This window comes from Phocoena sinus, chromosome 9, assembly GCF_008692025.1.
Source record: "Phocoena sinus isolate mPhoSin1 chromosome 9, mPhoSin1.pri, whole genome shotgun sequence".
Taxonomy (NCBI): domain Eukaryota; kingdom Metazoa; phylum Chordata; class Mammalia; order Artiodactyla; family Phocoenidae; genus Phocoena; species Phocoena sinus.
The window spans coordinates 99646818-99665432 of record NC_045771.1 but is presented as its reverse complement, the minus strand read 5'-3'; the positions used below and the strand labels follow the sequence as shown (position 1 = coordinate 99665432).

Below are 18615 nucleotides of genomic sequence, written 5' to 3'. Positions count from 1 at the left end.
TGTGGTGGGTGTGTGTATGTGTGTGTGTATGATGAAATATTCAGGTAATCCTGCCACTTGCCACCATGGATGGGCCTTGAGGGCATTATGCTAAGTCAGACTGAGAAAGATAAATACTGTATGGTACCATTTCTATGTGGAATCTGAAAAAAAAAGAAAACTCCTAGAAACAGAGAGTAGGAGAGCGGTTGCCAGGGACTGGGGGCTGGAGAAATGGAGAGGTGTTGGTCGAAGGGTACCAACTTTCAGTCATAAGGCGAATTGGTTCTGGGGATGTAATGTACAGTGTGGTGCCCGTAGTTAACACCACTGTTTTGTGTACTTGCAAGTTGCTGAGGGTGTAGATCTTAAGTGTTCTCACCACACACACAAAATGGTAACCATGCGAGTGATGGATGTGTTAATTGACTTGACTGTGGTAAATGTTTCACAGCGTGTATGTATGTCAAATCATCATATTTGTACACTTTAAATACATACAATGTTGTCAATTATACCTCAGTAAAGCCGAGAAAAAACCAACAAAGTAGGAGCTGCCAGTGGCTGGCTCCTGAGAAGAGGGGTAGATGAGAAGCTGACGGTCAGAGTGAACGTGTACATTTTGTCTTTTCATGTACATTTTGGCCTCTGCAGTTGGGGGGGGGTGCATTCTGTTGGGGAAGTTCTGGTGCCTTCCGGGGCCTTCCTTTATCCTGGGGGCTGTGGTGCACAGAGGGGCAGTCGGGTGAAGAGGCTCCCGCCCTGTGTGGTCCTGCCGGGCACTGGTTTCTGAAAGCGGACCCGGAACAGAGAAGGGTCGTACGCCGTTGTCCAGGGAATGACACCCCAGGTCTCATCCATGAGCTCCAGGCTCCCATCAGGAATTAGGCAGAAGATCTGTAGCGCCTTTGCGGGATATGGTGACATTTGGTGGTGGCTGTGGGATGAGAGCTGTGATCAGACTGTCCATGGTGGGCGCTCAGTCTGTTAGCCTCTGTCCCTCCTGTCATGTCGCTGTTCCAAGAAGGTGGAGGTACACAACAGATGATACCTACCCTGGATGAGCTTGGCCTGGTCAGGAGATATAGACGCACAGAAACTACTTTGAAATGATGCACGATGGGATGGGTGCTGGAGGGAGAAATGTGGCCAGGGCTCCCGCAACCCTGTCAGGCACTTAGCCTTGCCTGGCGGGGCAGGGTGGAGGGAGGGAGGGCTTCCTGGAGGAGGCGGCGGCACTCGCAGTCTGAGGAGGGTGTGTCCGAGGTGCTGGAGCCGGGGAGGCTGGGAGTGCTGGATGTCGCATCTGTGCTGAGGAGCTGCCCTTGCTACTGTGGGCAACAGGATTGGAAACCGGGTCTGGACGCTGTTCCCATCAGTGTTTATAATATGTTGGAAAGGCAGTGTGTGGCTGGTTGAAAAGTGGGGGCAGATACGGGCTGGAATGCCAGCCTGCGCAGGCCCTGCTGGGTCCTGGCACTTGCCCAGTTTCTCTCTGACGGTGGTCCCGAGGATTGAAGGCAAGGAACACGCGGGAAGCATTTCGCTTGGGGTCGCCCACAGATCCCACAAGCTGAGGGTGAATTGCTACTCCGGGGGAAACCTGAGGGACCATCCACGCTGCTGGCGTTCGGGTAGAAAGTTCATAATACCGTGGGGCCACCTCCCAGGACCCCCGCCTTGGCGCGCGGGCGGTTTGCACAATTCACTGTGATCACTTGAGCTTTGTGGATGTGACGATTTGCCCTATAACGGCCTGCGGCTCTCTCGTGGCCCAGTGGGCCGTCCACCATGAACGTGTCACACCGCTGTCATCCTGCTTTCCACCGACCGCAGCCCTTTGTGGGTGGAATTGGTTTGTCGAGCTGCTGCGTAAGCAGTTACCCCCAAAGTTAGTGACTTACCGTGACAATACGTTCTCTTCTCACTGCTTCTGTGGATCAGGAACTGGGGAGTCACGTGGGCCGGCAGGGCAGGCTCAGGATCCCTTAAGAGGCTGCCTCACCTGAAAGCTCTCCTGAGGCTGGAGGACCCACTTCCCAGGTGGCTGCCTCGCACGCACGGCTGGCTGGCAGGGCGGAGCTGCCTGCTGGCGGGAGGTCTCAGTTCCTTCAGGTGGGCCGCCTCCCCAGGGCTGCCTCAACGCCTCACAGCGTGGGCCAGGCTCCCCTCAGAGGGGCGATCCAGGAGACCAGGGCAGAGGTCACTCGCCACACCCTGTGCCAATCCTGCCTCAGCGCACGACCAGCTCTGTCACTGTGAGGGGACTGCGCGGGGTCACAGGTGCCAGGAGGATCCCTGAGGCCACCTCCCCGGCTGACTGCCGCGGGAGGTCGTGCTCCTGTCCTGCCTGCTAAGTGGACAGGCCTGCCCCATCCAGCGTGTGTGGACAGAGCTTCCTCTGGGGCAGGGGGAAGTCTTCACCTGCATTTCTGCTAATTTTCACTTTCCCAAAGGCCAAAGGGCCCCTCAACTGCCTTTCTCTCTATCTCAGTCCTTCCGGCTGGCCTCTGGCCCCTGGCTGTCCTCTGTCTGAGATTTTAATCTGGTGTGAAAGCCTCTTTTATTCCCATGGCCAGCTTATCTCAATTAGAAAATCACTCATCGCCTTTGCGGGGTGGGGGGGGTGGGAAGGGGGGACCCGTTAGAAAATGTAGAATAAATATTTGTTTTTGTGAATAATTTCACAAACCTCAGATGCACAGAGAGAGTTCAAAAAATAGATCTTGCAAAGATAATAACCCTGGCTCTTCCCTGCTGGAGTTCCAGGGACCACCCCCCAGGCACGGGCTGTTTTTGTTACTTTGTTGTACCCTCATTCGGGCCCAGGTAGACTACGAGTTCCGGCTTTCTGTCCTCAGCTCATACACAAGAGAGGGGGAAGATACGGGGGTGAAAAGTTTGGGCCTCGAAGCGCTAACCAGGATTCGGGGCCCGTCTCCTGACCTCCAAGGCCTCATTCTTCCAGGACCACACACTTCTATACGTAGACATTGTGCTTTGCAGTTTCAAAGCAGCGTCCCGTGAACGATTCCATTTTGGTATCACGATAGCCCTGGGAGAGGAAAGAGGCCCAGAGAGGTCACTGGTCCTGCCTAGAGCAGCCCAGCTGGACAGGGCCAGGAAGCCCCCAGGTCCCGTGCCCCTAAGCCCAGGTCCCTGTCCCCCATCTCACAGCTGCCCCACGGGTTCACCAGATGGATGCCCGCTTGGAGCCCACATGGGAGCTTGCCCTGGGCTTATCTGGTGCAGTTGCTTCATTCTGTGCTGTCTCGCTGTCCTGCTGCCTCTGCCTGGAAGCATCGGCAGGCAGGCCCCCGTGCCCCGAGCCACCGTGGTGTGGGTGAAGCCTTTCATGTCCTGTCAGCACAGCTGCAGCCTCTGGACGGCGGGCCTGTGAAATCCACATTGGTTCCGGCTCTATCTGCATTGTTAGGGCCTCCGAACCAACACATGCCTCTCTCAGTCCACACAATGGCCTGGGTTGAAGGATCCCCCGCAGGGATTTAGACGTGGATTTGTTCTGACAGTCAGTTCTTAAGTTGTCCGGAAGTGGAAGGAGCGTGGAACTCAAATGTCCAATTTCTGACTAATTTAAAGGCGCCAGTCCTGAGTCTTCTGGGGCACTTTCAAGTTTCTCTCCTTTCTTCAGGGAGAAGCTGTAATTTCCAGCCAAACACGGATGCTTTCTACTGCTCAGGTTCACCGCCTTTCTCCTGCAAGGCCCTGATTTGGCCGCCTGAACCCCTGGAAAAGCCAGTGTGTTTGTAACTGCTCCCCAGCGTCCCCACCTGCGCCATCTGGGCCGTCGCTGACACTGCAGAGGGTGGCTGGGTTCTTGGACGCCGTGTCCATCCATCCCACACTCTGTTGAACTCGGCGTCGTGTCTAAGGTGTCTAAGTGAAAAACCTCCCTCAGTCCGGACGTTCTCCAAGGATTGAGAATTTGGAGATGTAGAAAGTATTGAGAGACTGCTCAACATTCTTTCTCCTTCTCTTGCAGCCTGCAAGTATTCCTGCCACAAGAAATGTGAAGCCAAGGTAAGTGTTGCATTGCTCTCCCATGGGGCTTCTGGAGCCGAATTGGCCCGCGTTGAATGATGTACATGGGAGGGGACTGCTTTGGACCGTGGCCACAGAAACGGAACGCTTAAGAAACGGCTGCTAGATGCTTTTCGATAGGGTGTATAGTTTTCATCTGAAGAATAAACTGAGGAGCTATGAAATCCATGTTTTTAATTATAGAAAAATAGCTCTTAAGAATTTGGTTTCAGATAAGAATTTGGTAATTTTGTCCTGGCCATCTCACAGCCCTCTCTCCACAACAAATGATCCCTTCTTTCCAATCACATCGACGTACTGCTTTTTTTAATGGCAGAGAGGGGGTGGGGATAGGGGTGAGGGCACATGCCTGGCCTTGAGAATTTTTCTGGCTTCTTTTCTGAGGGTAGTTCATAGATGGGCTGGGGTTTTCAGGCTGTCATGGACGTCTGGGGACCCTGAATCACGGAGTCCTGCATTCCCTGGTAGGGTTCAATTGCTGGGTGGCCCTACAAAGTGCTTGAGGCCTGGGTGTACTGGGTTGGGTGTAAGGCTGTGAATAGTGGGGAACGAGGAGGCCTGGAAATGGCATATGGAAGCTGCAGGCACCCCTAGACGGGGCCCAGGTTTTCTACGCAGGTCCAGATGTCTGCACCTCTCACGCTTTCCAGGTATGATGTTACCTTCAGTAGAGCCAGGGCCCACGCGTCGCTCCTTGCTGACTGGCCGGTCCCACCTTTGTGGGACCCCCTCAGGTGCCCTGCAGGCTGCCCCTGGTGGGTGGAGGTCCAGGGAGATGGGGTTTCTGAGAGTGCTGGGATTTTGTTGCTGCTCTGGACCTCACGGCTCAGCCTCTCCTGAGAATTTTCGACTGGTCCTTGGGCTCCGAGTGGAAGGAACGTGTGCTGGACGCGGGCTTCGTGGACCTGTGGGCTGGCTTCACGTGCGTGCGCTCTCCCTGTGAGGACCAGGATCCTGCTTTCCTCCACTGTCCCCACGATCCACACAGGCACGCACGTGAAGTCACACACACGCACACGCTTCACGTTCATACGGGCACTCACACACAGTCCACACTCACACGTGCCCACATACACGCACACACACACACACACACACGTCACACACACGCACGCAGTTTACCCGCACGGGCACACGACCACACAGATGCTCGCACACAAAGCTAGAGAAATTACAGGTGGGTCTAGCCCTGCTTTTTTTTTCAAGAAAGAGATTAAATGACTTTGCTTATTAAACTTCTCATCATGGAGCCTTTGGGACACATGCAGAAGTGGCGAGGCTATAGGATGGAGCTCTGCACTGCACTGTTATCCAGCCCCCAAGTCGGCAGCCCCCTTGCCTCCGTCTCTTCCGAGGTGTCACATGATGTGTGTTTTAGTCGTCTCAGGATCAGGCCACGTGGCGGAGCTTTGGGACATTTCTGCTGTCACTTGCGGTCTCACTGTGGAGAAGGCTTCCCTTTCTGTCCAAGGCCAGGCATTCTTACTCACACTGACCCCTGGGCAGGACTGATTTCTAACCTTGGTTATTCTAGGTCTGCTTTGCTCACAAATATGCTCGTCTTTCCAGTGTGCTGTGTACTTTAAACCTAAGTGACCGTGTCAGAGCAGAGATTCCTGCACGCAGTGGAGGTGGGGAAGATGCCACCTTGGGGAATATTCCGGATTTCCCGGAGGGTTTTCCCCCCCGTCTGCCTGCCGAGGGTTTGGACGCGCCCCCAGCCCCCGAGGGTCCCAGTTGCAGCAAGCCTTGTCCTGCGGAGCTTGTGCCTCGTCACCCCGGTGGGGCGGAGAGTGGGGAGAGCCACTACCAGAGCCCTGCTTGTCCCGTGTCATGCTGCACGCGTGAGTGTGCGTCGTGTGCAAGGGCCTCCTCCCTTGACACTCTGCCTGGCCCGGCCATTCTTGACCCGCAGCTGCAGACTGAGCCCTGCTGCCCTTGGCACTGTTTCTCAAAGGGGGCCCGGTGCCAGCTACTTAGGGGATTGAATTCTTTGGTTCAAAGAATATTCCAAAAGTCTTAACTATCACTGATTATGGCATTTCTAGCCACAGTAATTGGCAGTTTGCTAGGGATAGATAAGCTTTTATTCTTATTAGATCATGGTGGAGGGGGAAATGTATCCGTAGTCATTTTTTTTTGGATAACGCAGCTTTGAATGGCAGGAGAGAATGCCACTAGCAATAACAAAGACTCTTCTTATTCCAAAACTATAATGCCATTGCTGCTGAGCAGACGAGGGCCGCCCCTGGAGATAAGCACGGGGTTGGGGGTAGGGCAGCTCAGTCTCCCAGGAGCTGAGACGCAGCTCCCCCAGACGGCTGGGTCCTTGATCACCACACGTCTGTGCCTAACCGTGCGTGCCCGGATTTCTTCGAGACTGAGAAAGCTTACGTGAAGCTTTGGTCAAAAACACAGGCTTTGGCCTAATGTCTGGCCCATCCATCCACTTACTGACTTGGGGAAGGTATGGGCTGCGGGTCCCCTCTGCGCTGGGAACACCGAAGGTGAGGGCACAGCACGATCCCCGGAGCGTGTTCGTGTGCGCTTAACCCCGCTGGCGTTGTCGTTGCCCTGCTGCTGCCAGGGCCACCATCAGAGGCTCCCAGTCAGGCCCGGGATGTCCTCTTGGTAGAGCAGGAGATGTGGAAGGAGAGAGCCATCCTGCAGAAAAGGGGCTGAGCTATGGACTGGGGGCTCAGTCAATAATCACTTCTGCAATCCACCTGAAACAGCTTGCTTTTAGCTGTTAATTGTGGTAGTAGTAATTATTTAAATTTTAAGGAAGCAGAATAATTTATGTATAATTACTGGAAAGTTTGGAATTCTAAGTATCTTGCTCCCTGGGAGGCTGTGCTTGTTCATGGGTGCCACATGAGCTGTTTGGGCAGAGTGACTTGGTTTTTTTTTTCCTGGCCCCTGGTTGACTCCCTGGCAAGAGAAAAGAGGAAGTAGGAGAAAGAAAGCTGTTTCAGGAAGGCAGATGTTGGTGCGGAGACACTTGGGGGATGGGGGTGCGGCAGAGGGGGTGTTCTTTGAGCTTTGGTGCACTGGCGAGAGCACCGTGCCTCCAGCAGGTTTCCGCAAATGTGAGGCCCCGCATGGGGGCTGAGCCGGCAGAACTGGAGCGCACACGCAGTGTGGAATAGCCCTCTCTGCCCTGAGCTGCCTGCCGCCGGCTCAGAGACTGTCCTCGGACCCCCTGTGTCCCGTCCCTGGCCTGCACAGCACACAGCCCGGGGCCAGCTGTCCTCTGCTCTTTCTGAGCCTGCCTTGATGTGGCGCCTTGTTGGAGATAAAGACCAGAACTGCAGGGGCTGCCACTTGGTTTCCGGACAGGAGAGGATTCCCGGGCTCGGCTGGCTTTTTCGTCCGTCCACCATGCGGTAGCTCCGCTGCCCACTTCCACCTCCCGTAGAAGCAGAACTCTTTGTCATGGGCTCCTCTCCCTGAAGAGAGACCATGTGAGGCAGGCGTGGCTCTGGGGGACCCCAGGACCCCTGGGGCCTCTCCTACCTCGGCCCAGCGACCCCAGGTTCTGGCTGTGGCTGATGCAGGAGCCTCTGACCTTATCAGACAGGCTGGCTTCAGATGGCATCTCTGTGCCATGGGAAGGACGAGGGCCACAGCCTGCGACTTCCTCGTAGACCACCCTAGACGTCTCTCCTGGGTGTCAACAGCTACCCACTGGCTTCATTCATGAGTTTTAACCATTAACTTACATGTCTGGTCATTAACCTTTGTCTACAGACAGCTCTCTTCTCCGAGTAATAAGGGCAACAGCTTCCCTTTTGGGGCCTGCTGTCCCAGGCTTTGTCGGCCAGCCCCTCCCTTCACTGGATGAGCAAACAGAGACCCCCGGTGGTGAAATGACTTACCCACTGTCACCTGGCATCCAGGTGCCAGGGTTCAAGGGTGTTGGGCTGCCAAGCTCAGGTTTTTGCCGCCCCACGTATTTTCGCTCTTCACGGATCAGCCGTGGAGCTGATGTGGGCCTGTGCACCTGGTGCAGCTGCTTTGATGCCTCCAGAGCCCCCCTTGGGAACTCCAGCCCCGTGGCCAGCTTCCCTGAGACACCCACACGTAGGTATGGGCAAGGCTCCCCCTTGGCTTGGGGGTCGAGTCCTTCCCTGTCCCGCGTCTTCTTTCTCTGCCGTGAAGGATGCCCTGAGGATCCATGCCCCCTGCCTGCCCCCTCCCACACGGCTTTGCTCACCTCACATCCATGGCATCTTCTGAGACCCCAGCCCTCCCCGGAGACACAGGCGGGAGCAGCTCCTGTCAGCCGTGCGGGGCCCGCGCTGACCGGTGTGCGTGGGCACGTCCGATGGCGTTGCCGCTGGAGCTCGGCGCGTCCCTGCACGGAGGAGGTGGAGAAGCCAGCCTGCCCGAGCGCTGAGCCCCCAGCCCCGGGGGGCCTGGCACTGCCCCATCTTCATGTCCAAATCCTACTGGGCCTCGAGGCCCCGAGGCCCTTGCTCCCCAGAAGCCCACCAGCCAGCCCCCACCTGGGCGAAGTGCCCCATCCTTCCCGGCCCCAGGGCCGCCTTCTCCCTGCCCGCTCGGTGCCTTCGGAGGCATCTGGGGAAGGAATGGGGGCGGGGAGTCTGTCTTTACCTCCCCACAGGATGTTGGTGATGACCTTTCTTTCCTGGGACACAGATCGTTTCCTGGGAACAAATGACCTGAATTAGTAAAAGGGAAAGAGTGAGAATGTTTTCATAACACTCCCAGTCCGTCGAGCACAGAGCCTTGTGAGGGTCTGTGTGTTCGTCGCCCCAGGCCTCCACACACACAGGCAAGCCTGAGAGTCTCATTTGAAGCACGATGGCTGATTGTAATCCGGCAGGGTGGTTTGCGGGTGACGTGAGGTCAGAGAGCTAAATATCTAGCCCGTGAGTGGCTTCTGACCTGTGCTCAGAGGGAACAGAAATCAGCTACGGTATTGAGGGATGATCTTTGATCGTCACAGCCTCCCTTGAGGGCGTCGTGTCCTTTGTCCCAGCCTTATAGGTGACCCTGGAACTTGAAATAGTCACACCACCCGCCCCGGGGACGGGCCGAGCTGCAAACCCCGGCCCGGCCTCTCTGCCTTCTGGCCTCTCTGCCCTCCCACTCCTTGCCCTAAGGGAAGAGGAGGTTAATTTTCAAACTGCCCCGATTCAACAAACGCTTCCTGATTTGCTCTCGGTCAGGCCCTGGGCTGGGTGCCCTGATGTAGCTTGCTGGACCACAGGTCCATTTTGGCCTGCTGTAGGACCACCCAGGGAGGCCAGTCCTGGTAGAGGATTCCAGTTATCTACCTGTGGTAGACAGATGTGTGCCTCTGTTTTGATGCTTGGCTGTTGATTGTTTTTTATTAATAGTAAAATAATAAAATCGAGGGGAAGGTACGAAGAATTTACATACTCTCACAGAACCCCTCTTACCATCAACCTCCACACAGGTGTGGTGCATTTGTTACAGTCGATGAGCCCGTCTCCAGGCGTTACTATTAACTAAAGTCCATTGTTTACATTAGGGTTCACTCTTGGCGTTGTTCATTCTGTGGATTTGAACAAATGTATAATGACATGTATCCATCACGACAGTATCACGTAGAATAGTTTCACTGCCCTAAAAATATAATGACATGTATCCATCACTACAGCATCAGGTAGAATAGTTTCACTGCCCTAAAAATATAATGACATGTATCCATCACGACAGCATCAGGTAGAATAGTTTCACTGCCCTAAAAATATAATGACATGTATCCATCACTACAGTATCAGGTAGAATAGTTTCACTGCCCTAAAAAGGTGCTTCCCCTCTTCATCCCTCCTCCCCCATAACCCCAGGCAGCCTGCTGATCTTTTTACAGTCTCCGTAGTTTTGCCTTTTCCAGGATGTTATATACTTGGAAACATACAGTGTGTAGCCTCTTCAGACTGGCTTCTTTCACTTAGTGATACACATTTAAGTTTCCTTCATGTCTTTTCATGGCCTGATAGCTTGTTTCTTTTTTGTGCTGAGTAACATTCCATTGTCTGGATGTACCGCGGTTTATTTATCCATTCAACCACTGAAGGACATCTTGGTTGCTTCCGTGTCTTGTTTTTTATTTTTGCCAGTTGTCGCTGGGGTCAGAAGAGCCATTAAGCCCTGGTCAGTTCTGCACTTCTTCTGGGCATTATTGTTTCTTTTCCCGTGAAGATCCCTTTCCTGATAGGCTGTCCTCACTGATCTTTTTTTGACTCATTACAACTAGAAGAAAAGTCACCGCACCCATTTCACGCTGCTAAAGGTACATTCACGGCTGTGGTTCTTGTCCCACTGGAAACCGTTACTCTGAGGCCAGAGTTTGGGGAATGGCCTCCATGTGCCAGTTCCTACCGGGGGGTTCTGGGTCTGCTTTTTAGTCAGCAAGCCATATGCAGCTGCTCTAGGAAAGTGCTATTTTCTTTGTATGGGAATTAATGTTTTTAAATCCCAGATAATCTGGGCCTGAACAGGGGCGTTGGTTGTGGGGTTTTTGGGCTTGAAGGTAGCCGGCAGGATGGAGCCACTGTAACGTGGAGAAGCTCATCCCCTGAATAGCGCTGCTCCAGGTGGCTTAGGAGCCTCCTTCCTTTCTTTTGGCACTTCTCTGTGCAGGGCCCTTACCAGACCCTGACGGGCAGCACTGAATAGGCCGGCAGGCGCTGTGTCCATTTCACACGGGAGGAAACAAACAGAGGCCGCTGAAGCTGGCGGTGGCGTGTAGCCAGGTGACAGGACCGAGTGGCCGTGTAGTTGACACTCTCACTCCATCACGACTGATTTGCTCTCTAGAGCAGCCTACGTTTAAGCTATATTTATGTAGGATTCACTAGCCCTTTCCCAAAAAAAAGCCCAGAAGGGAATTATAATCTTCATCTGAAATTTATTTATTTTAAACAAATCATATAATTTAAAAATAGGCCCTTCTGGTGCTTCCCTGGTGGTGCAGTGGTTGAGAGTCCGCCTGCTGATGCAGGGGACACGGGTTCATGCCCCGGGCCGGGAAGATCCCACATGCCGCGGAGCGGCTAGGACCGTGAGCCACGGCCGCTGATCAGGCCTGCGCGTCCGGAGCCTGTGCTCTGCAGCGGGAGAGGCCACACAGTGAGAGGCCCGCTCGCTACCACAAAACAAACAAACAAACAAAAAACATTCCTTCTTGATCTTGTAAGAGGTCTCATGACCCACCAGGATGACGCTTAGATTTGGATTATGTAAACTGTCAATAATATGTCATTTGAGGTACAGTCCTTTGTTTCAAAAAAAAAAAAAAAAATAGGCCCTTCTGTTTTCTCGAGATCGTCACTTTTCATTCCGCATCACGTAGTGGCTGACAGGGCAGCCTCCACGCCCACTTAACTGCGCTCACCTGCTGCACATTGGACCTTCCGGCTGGTTTCCGAATGGGCAGGGGTCCTCCATCCTGAGCAGGGCGCGGGGAGGGCAGCGGGAGGAAGCCTAGGCCGCTCTGGGTCCGAGTGCGCTTTGTTATTTAGACTAGGACGTCTGGGGTGCCCTGGGAACCTACTTTTGAGCCACATCCTTTCACTCCAGGCCGACTCCCCTGGAGCCAAACCCGAGGTTGGGGGAGCCCCTGGGGCCAGCTGTCACAAATTCTTGCTTGGCGACATCATCTGTGAGGGGAGGGGCGCCTGAGCCTAGGCATTGCTCAAGTTTCCCGGAATACCTTTTGAAATCCTGGGAGCAGGTGTTTTTGTGACTTCATTAGTGGCGGGGCTCCGTGCTCTCTGGGAGGACACTTGATGTTTGTTGAGTCCTGCTATCGATCGTGGTGCTTGCACGCCGTGCAGGTTGCCCCTGCCTGCAGCCACAACTCTGCTCCAGGACCTGGCTCAGATCCCAAAGGCAGTTGCAGCAGGGTTTTAGTTTTAATTAATAACACAATGACTGGAATATGTGTATAGTGTCTCAAGGTGACTTTTGAGGAGCTGCAGTCATTTAAATGTGTATATTCGGGAAGCTTCCTTCAAAAACAGCGCTTCCAAAAAAAATAAAAAAATAAAAATGAAAACAAGCAAAAAACACCCCAGCGCTTCCTGCACCGTCATCTTTGGCCAGTGCATCTTGTGGTCCATTCTAGAGAGACCACTTGGGTGAGGCCCCCATGACAAATTAGCCATTGCCCGCTTCCCCGTCATCTGTAGGACTTAGGGCAGACAGGAGGAACGATCGCGGTAATGTTTTGGAATATTTTTAGCGCATTGATCCTAATTATTGGAGCCGCCTTGCAAAGGGGACTTAGTTACACAGGAGATGATCAGACGCAGTCAGGCAAGTGTGCTCACTGAAGCCGGAGATGCGGGGAGTCGGGGGGGACAGGTGCCTGCCCGCAGGGTGTCAGGAGGGTGGTGCCATCTGACCCACGCAGCTGGGCTCTGATGACAGAGCAGGGGCACCCAGGACTGCAGGGCCCGGCGATTCAAAGCAGACGTCACTCTTGTGATGCAAGTAACCAAGGTGTGTGTGTGTTTGTCCTGGGTCAGACAGCAGGGCGGGAGCCCGGTCGTGGAGGGTGCCTTGTGCGGCTTGGGACACCTCACAGAGGAAGAGCTGTCCTGGGGCCAGGCTGCTGCGGGCACCTGTCCCTCAAATATAAACAAAATCAAGAAAAAGCGCTCAGTGACTATTTCCCTCCCTCCTCTCTGAGTGTGAGTGACTGGATTTGCTGGTTCATGAAATTCTGTAATAGATGATTATTTCCCTGCACCTGCAGTCTTTTGGGGAGAATAGAAGCAGAAAATGGAAATTTCCACACGTAGCTGTTGGAAGCAGCTCTGAAAGCCACGAGAGCCACCGGAGAAGGGGCCCTGGGACCTGGGTCTGTGTTCTGATGGCCCCGTGGCGTCTCTGTGACCCTGGGTGTCTCCCTCTACAAATAGGAGTAAAGCAGCGTGTCCCGCCGGCCCTGGCCCATGCTCTAGGTGCTGCAGCCTGTGCTCCATGCATTGGCAGACGGTCCTCACGGCGCCCTCCTTCCGTGCCCATGCCCTCTGTTCTGGGGCCTAGCGTGCGGTCTCCAAAGGGGCAGGTTCCAGGAGGTTCCTGGAGGTTTTGGGGGTGAGCTCCAGCTCTGGCCGGCGACACGTCCCGCCCGGTAGAGGAGGTGCAAGCCAGCTCTTGTTCTCCAAGGTCACCTCTCTGCTGCCCTTTCCCTCTGTTGTCCCCAAGCACTACGTTCAGGCTGGGAGAGGTGACCGAACCCTGCACGACTTCATTGTCCCCTGTTCCCTGTGGGGAGGACACGCTGGTGGGCCTTGGGGACCTCTGCAGGCCTTGTGCTCAGGGCGCTGGCTTTGGACCCATTCCCACCATACCTCTGGACACCCTGTGCCTCATGGCAGTGCCACCGACCCGCTCCCTGCCTCTGAACACGTGTGTCTCTGGACAGCACCGACACCTGGGTGAGGGCCCCCGAGGACAGAGGGCCAGCACTGAGATCAGAACCCGGAATGTGGCTCGCCCACTTCTGGTGATGACCAGTGTGTGTCTGGAGGTGTTTCACGCGGGTTTGTGTCGGCATCTTTGAGCCTCTCGTTTGAAATCGCTTACAGTTGTACACGAAGAAGGACATTTCTAATCAAGTTGCTGGTTTTATTTTTGTGTAGCTACTTCTGGAGGATAGGTTTCATATTAAAAAAAAACCAGTTCTCCTTTTACATTTTTAGCAGCAGGATGGAAATAATCAACTACACATTTGAGTCGCCAGCTTCACGTTTTAATTTGTAAAGGTAAACTCCAGTTGCACCCTGTGCTTTGTTTTTTCTCTAGTAAAGCTATTTATTTTGAGCAGGGATTCAGGAAGTGCCTACCTCCCATTTTCCTTCAAGTACAGAAATAGCTCCTGGGATGCCCTCTGGTCACCTCTGGGTGCAGCCAGCACAGTTCATTTTTGTGTGTTTCTAGGCATTTTGACTCGGGCCTTCTCATGTGCCCTGTGTATCTCTGCACCTTTCAACTCCTGAGTCCCCCAGGAACTTCTGGAGCTGGCAGGCCTCCCTTCTGTTCTAACAGAGCTGAGTACCGGGCTCTGGGCTGTCAGCCTCCCCCTTTCCCTGCTCAGACCATCTTTAGGATAAACTCACAATAAATAGCTTCTTTTTGGAGGGTAGGAGGTAGACTGTCTGAGTGCCTCGTACAGGCTATGAAGTTAGAAATTCTGATTCCAGAGTCTTTATCTAGAACCTTTTGTCCTTTTAGAGGTTTTCTCCTTTACTTTTTTTTTTTAAAAGCATTTAAAAAAATATTAATTAATTAATTTCTTTTTGGCTGCGTTGGGTGTTCGTTGCTGTGTGCAGGCTTTCTCTAGTTGTGCCGAGTGGGGGCTACTCTTCATTGCGGTGCATGGGCTTCTCACTGTGGTGGCTTCTGTTGTTGTGGAGCACGGGCTCTAGGCCTGCAGGCTTCGGTAGTTGCAGCACGTGGGCTCAGTAGTTGTGGCTCGCGGGCTCTAGAGAGTGGGCTCAGCAGTTGTGGCGCATGGGCTTAGTTGCTCCGCGGCATGTGGAATCTTCCCGGACCAGAGACTGAACCCATGTCCCCTGCGTTGGCAGACGGATTCTTAACCACTGCGCCACCAGGGAAGTCCCTCCTTTACTTTTAATAAGTATTTTTCGGGGGAGTTGCCCTGCCGAAGGAGGTCCGTTGGAAGCTTAGCGGTGCCCAGTGAGGGCGGAGGGCCTGGTCCGGCGGACGAGGCAGCAGGAAGGGACTCGTGGGCATTTGAGGGAAGAACTGGCAGGTAGGATTGGCGTCCTGCTTAGATGGGGACAGGGTTGCCGGCAGTTCTTAGGCTTTCCGTTTGGGATTCTGGGTGGAGAGTGACACCATTAGCAGGATTTGGTAAACGTGGATGGAGATTTAGCTTCATCAGGGTGAACTCCTGTGGGTTTAGTGGGACATATTTCTGTGGACATTCAGAGTAAGCTAGCTGGCCCTATGCAGCCTAATGCTAAATTCAAAAATTTTTCAGGGCGTCCCTGGTGGTGCCGTGGTTGTGAGTCCGTCTGCCGATGCAGGGGACGCGGGTTCGTGCCCCGGTCCGGGAAGATCCCACGTGCCGCGGAGCGGCTGGGCCCGTGAGCCATGGCCGCTGAGCCTGCGCGTCCGGAGCCTGCGCTCCGCCACGGGAGAGGCCACAACAGTGAGAGGCCCGCGTACTGCAAAAAAAAAAAAAAAAATTTTCTACTAAGATTTGAGGATAAGTTATGAGCTATTAAAATTTGTCATTTTTCCCCCTTTTCTTGTCAGCCAAAGGGCAAGTGGCAAAACCCACACTATTCATTGTAGTGTTCTCAGACACTTTCAACAGAATATTTGGGGGGAAGTTTCCTTGGTATCCCACTTTGTGGCATGCACTACTTCCATCCTTTAAAAACTGTTGTTTCTGTTTGTGCCTTTTCTTCCTTTCCTCTTTGTGACAAGAAGGAGGGTGTTAAAAAGTCATGGGGGTGGTGTCATGAGCATTTCTAAACTCTTCTTTTAAAAAAAGCAAAAGCACACACTGTATTTGTCCTGAATTTTTGGTGCAGCTCCTGGCTGTTTCTCCTGGCTCCGCCCACCTTGTACAACACAGAGTTGCTGTTATTTAGGCTGGTCTGGTTGACCTGTTCAAGCCTGGGGGAGGGGGTCCTTATTCCAGTGTTGCCCTTTGCAAAGATGTCCCAGCCCTGCAGGTGTCCCTGTAAAGTGAGAGAGAAGGCAGGAGCTTGGTGCCTGGTGCTGGGGAGAGGGGGGAAGGGAGGAGCTTGCTGGGGGCATAGGGGAGGGGAGGGGGAGAGGAGGGGCTTGGTGAGGGGGGAGAGGGAAGGGGAGGGGCTTGCTGGGGGTGGGGAGAGGGGAGAGGAGGGGCTGGCTGGGGGTGGGGAGAGGGGAGGGGAGGGCCTTGCTGGGGGTGGGGAGAGGGGAGGGGAGGGGCTTGCTGGGGGTGGGGAGAGGGGAGGGGAGGGGCTTGCTGGGGTGGGGAGAGGGGAGGGGAGGGGTTTGCTGGGGGTGGGGTGAAGGGAGGGAGGGGTTTGTTGGGAAGAGAGGGCAGGAGAGGTCTTGATGGGTTGAGGGGCTTGGTGGGGAGCAGGCCCATCTATCTTACCTGTGGGTCTCCTGAAGAAGGAGCCTCTGGTCTGGCCTTGAAGTAGGGGCGTGGCTAGGTAGGAAGGGAGAGGTGGGCTTTCTCAGCAGAGGAGCCAGCCTGAGACGCCTCAGGGGGTGAGATGACCTTGGGCCTGTGTAGATGGAGAAGGAGAGGTGAGGGCGGAGTGCAGTGGCAGTGCGGGGTCCCATGCCCTTCCGGGGCCGTGAGCTACAGGGAGGCCGGGCTGCTGTGTGCAGCCTGCCCACCGCAGGCAGTGATTTTCTTTCTCTCTCTTCGGCACCCACCCCCGGGATGGGAGGAGCAGGCAGGACCAATAAGGCTTAATTGCATTGGTGGGGTGGTGTGTTCTTATGGGGATGAGACAGGTTAAATTGGGCTTTAACGCACAGTGGGAGAACAGTTTCCTGAGGAATGTGAACCTAATTAGGGATTCCAGGGTCACACCTGATAAAGTTAAGGAAAAGTGCTTGAAGGAAGCAAAAAAGTTAATAAAGCCTGGAAGGTCGGCATTTTGGGAGCCATCCCTTTGCATGGGTTCTGTTGTTCTTAGGAGGTTTGTGTTGGACCTCTCGCTGGAGCTCCCCTGCCCCAGATGCTCCGAGACCCCAGAGGAGCATTTACAGGCCACCTGCCCAAATCTGCCTGGAGGACCTTGTGAGAATGGCCTGTGTGGCCCTCTCGGGCCTTTGATGGTGGATGCTACGGGCTGAATGTGTGCCCATCCCCCAAATGCATAGGTAGGAGCACCAACCCCCAGAATGAGATGGTATGGGTGGGCCCTAACCCTATACAACTGGTGTCCTTGCAAGAAGAGATCACACAGGGGCTTCCCTGGTGGCGCAGTGGTTGAGAGTCCGCCTGCCGATGCGGGGGACGCGGGTTCGTGCCCCGGTCCGGGAGGATCCCACATGCCGCGGAGCGGCTGGGCCTGTGAGCCATGGCCGCTGAGCCTGTGCGTCCGGAGCCTGTGCTCTGCAACGGGAGAGGCCACAACAGTGAGAGGCCTGCGTACTGCAAAAAAAAAAAAAAAGAATCCTCCTGCCAATGCAGGGGACACAGGTTCGAGCCCTGGTCCGGGAAGTTCCCACATGCTGTGGAGCAACTGAGCCTGCGCTCTGGAGGCCACGAGCCACATTTACTGGAGCCCGTGCTCCGCGGCAAGAGAAGCCACCGCAATGAGAAGCCCACGCACCGCAATGAAGAGTAGCCCCCTCTCGCGGCAACTAGAGAAAGCCCACACGCAGCAAAGAAGACCCAATGCAGCCAACAGTAAAAAATAAATAAATAAGTAAATAAATTTATTTAAAAAAAAAAAGAGATCACGCAAAGGGGAGACCAGGTGAGGAGAAAAGGTGGCTTCTACACGCCAAAGAGAGAGGAATCTGGAGAAGCCAGCCCCGCCAACACCTTGGTTTCCGACCTCCAGCCTCCGGAACTGAGGAAATACATTTCTGTTGCGTTAAGCTGCCCAGGCTGTGGTGTTAGTTACGGCATACTGAGCCACTAAGACAGCTGATGTTTAAGCAGACGTGCTCTCTCTCATGATGTGAGCACTAGGGCAGAGGCGGGCTTTCCTCTTCTCATTATTCTACCCCCTATTTATAATAAATGGGGTCATAGAAATAATTGAACTTTTATCTTTACTCAGTCATCTGTGATGGGCACATAAAACACCTTGCTACTTCACTGATCAGTATCATAAAATGCAAGAAGTAAAAGCTGTACATAATACAAGATAAAGGTGATGATAAAGTTTCTGTCCCTTGAGGAAAGGCCCCACCCTCCTCCCACCAGGCTGCTGCTCTGTGCAGAGATGAGGGAAGTGTCACCCTCCCCCGCCCATTAGTGTGACATCCCCATGGCCAGTGTGTCCGTACCCGTTCCTCCGGCTCCTGGCTCAGAGCCCGAGATGGAGAAGATGGCCTGTGACTTAACAGGCTGATGTGGGAAAGAAAGTGCTTCAGTCTTGATCTCCCTGTGAGTTTCCTTTGTAAAGAATCACCTTTGCAAAGATAAAACAGAGGTAAGCTTTACTGCAGAGTTTGCACAGTCTGTGTTAGAATTCAAATTACTGTGCTGAAGTGACTATATTTAATGATGCAGCGTGTACACAGAGCGATGCCTTTATACTTGACGTAGCTCAGCAGACCGCCTGGCAGCCCCCCTGCGAGCAAGTCGGCTCACCCCGTCTTCTCCCTGTTTGCTCACTTTGCACTTCCGTGATGGAGGACCATTCTGCCTTTGCACGTGTGTGCAGTTATAGGATGCACTTTGACAACCATTAGCTGCTGCTTACCCACCCTTCCAAGATCCTGGCGTGAATCGGATCTGCTCGGGCCGGCTTGATGCCGAACTGGAGGGGTTCTGCTGTGGGCAGAGTTAAGTAAACGGCAGGAGGAGAGACCAAGCGGGGACTTTTGTGGTAGTGGCTGAACATGTGGTAC

At 54.0% G+C, this 18615-nt stretch overlaps 1 protein-coding gene across 3 annotated transcripts in view; it reads left to right on the top strand.

The window, feature by feature from the left end:
• The window catches only part of TNS3 (tensin 3), a 226770-nt gene that overhangs the window by 52843 nt on the left and 155312 nt on the right, over positions 1-18615 (top strand). For all 3 annotated transcript variants that reach the window (XM_032643771.1, XM_032643770.1, XM_032643768.1), the window contains exon 3: positions 3983-4020. The gene's annotated coding sequence lies outside the window, so the exon portion shown is untranslated. The remainder of the gene's footprint in view (positions 1-3982; positions 4021-18615) is intronic.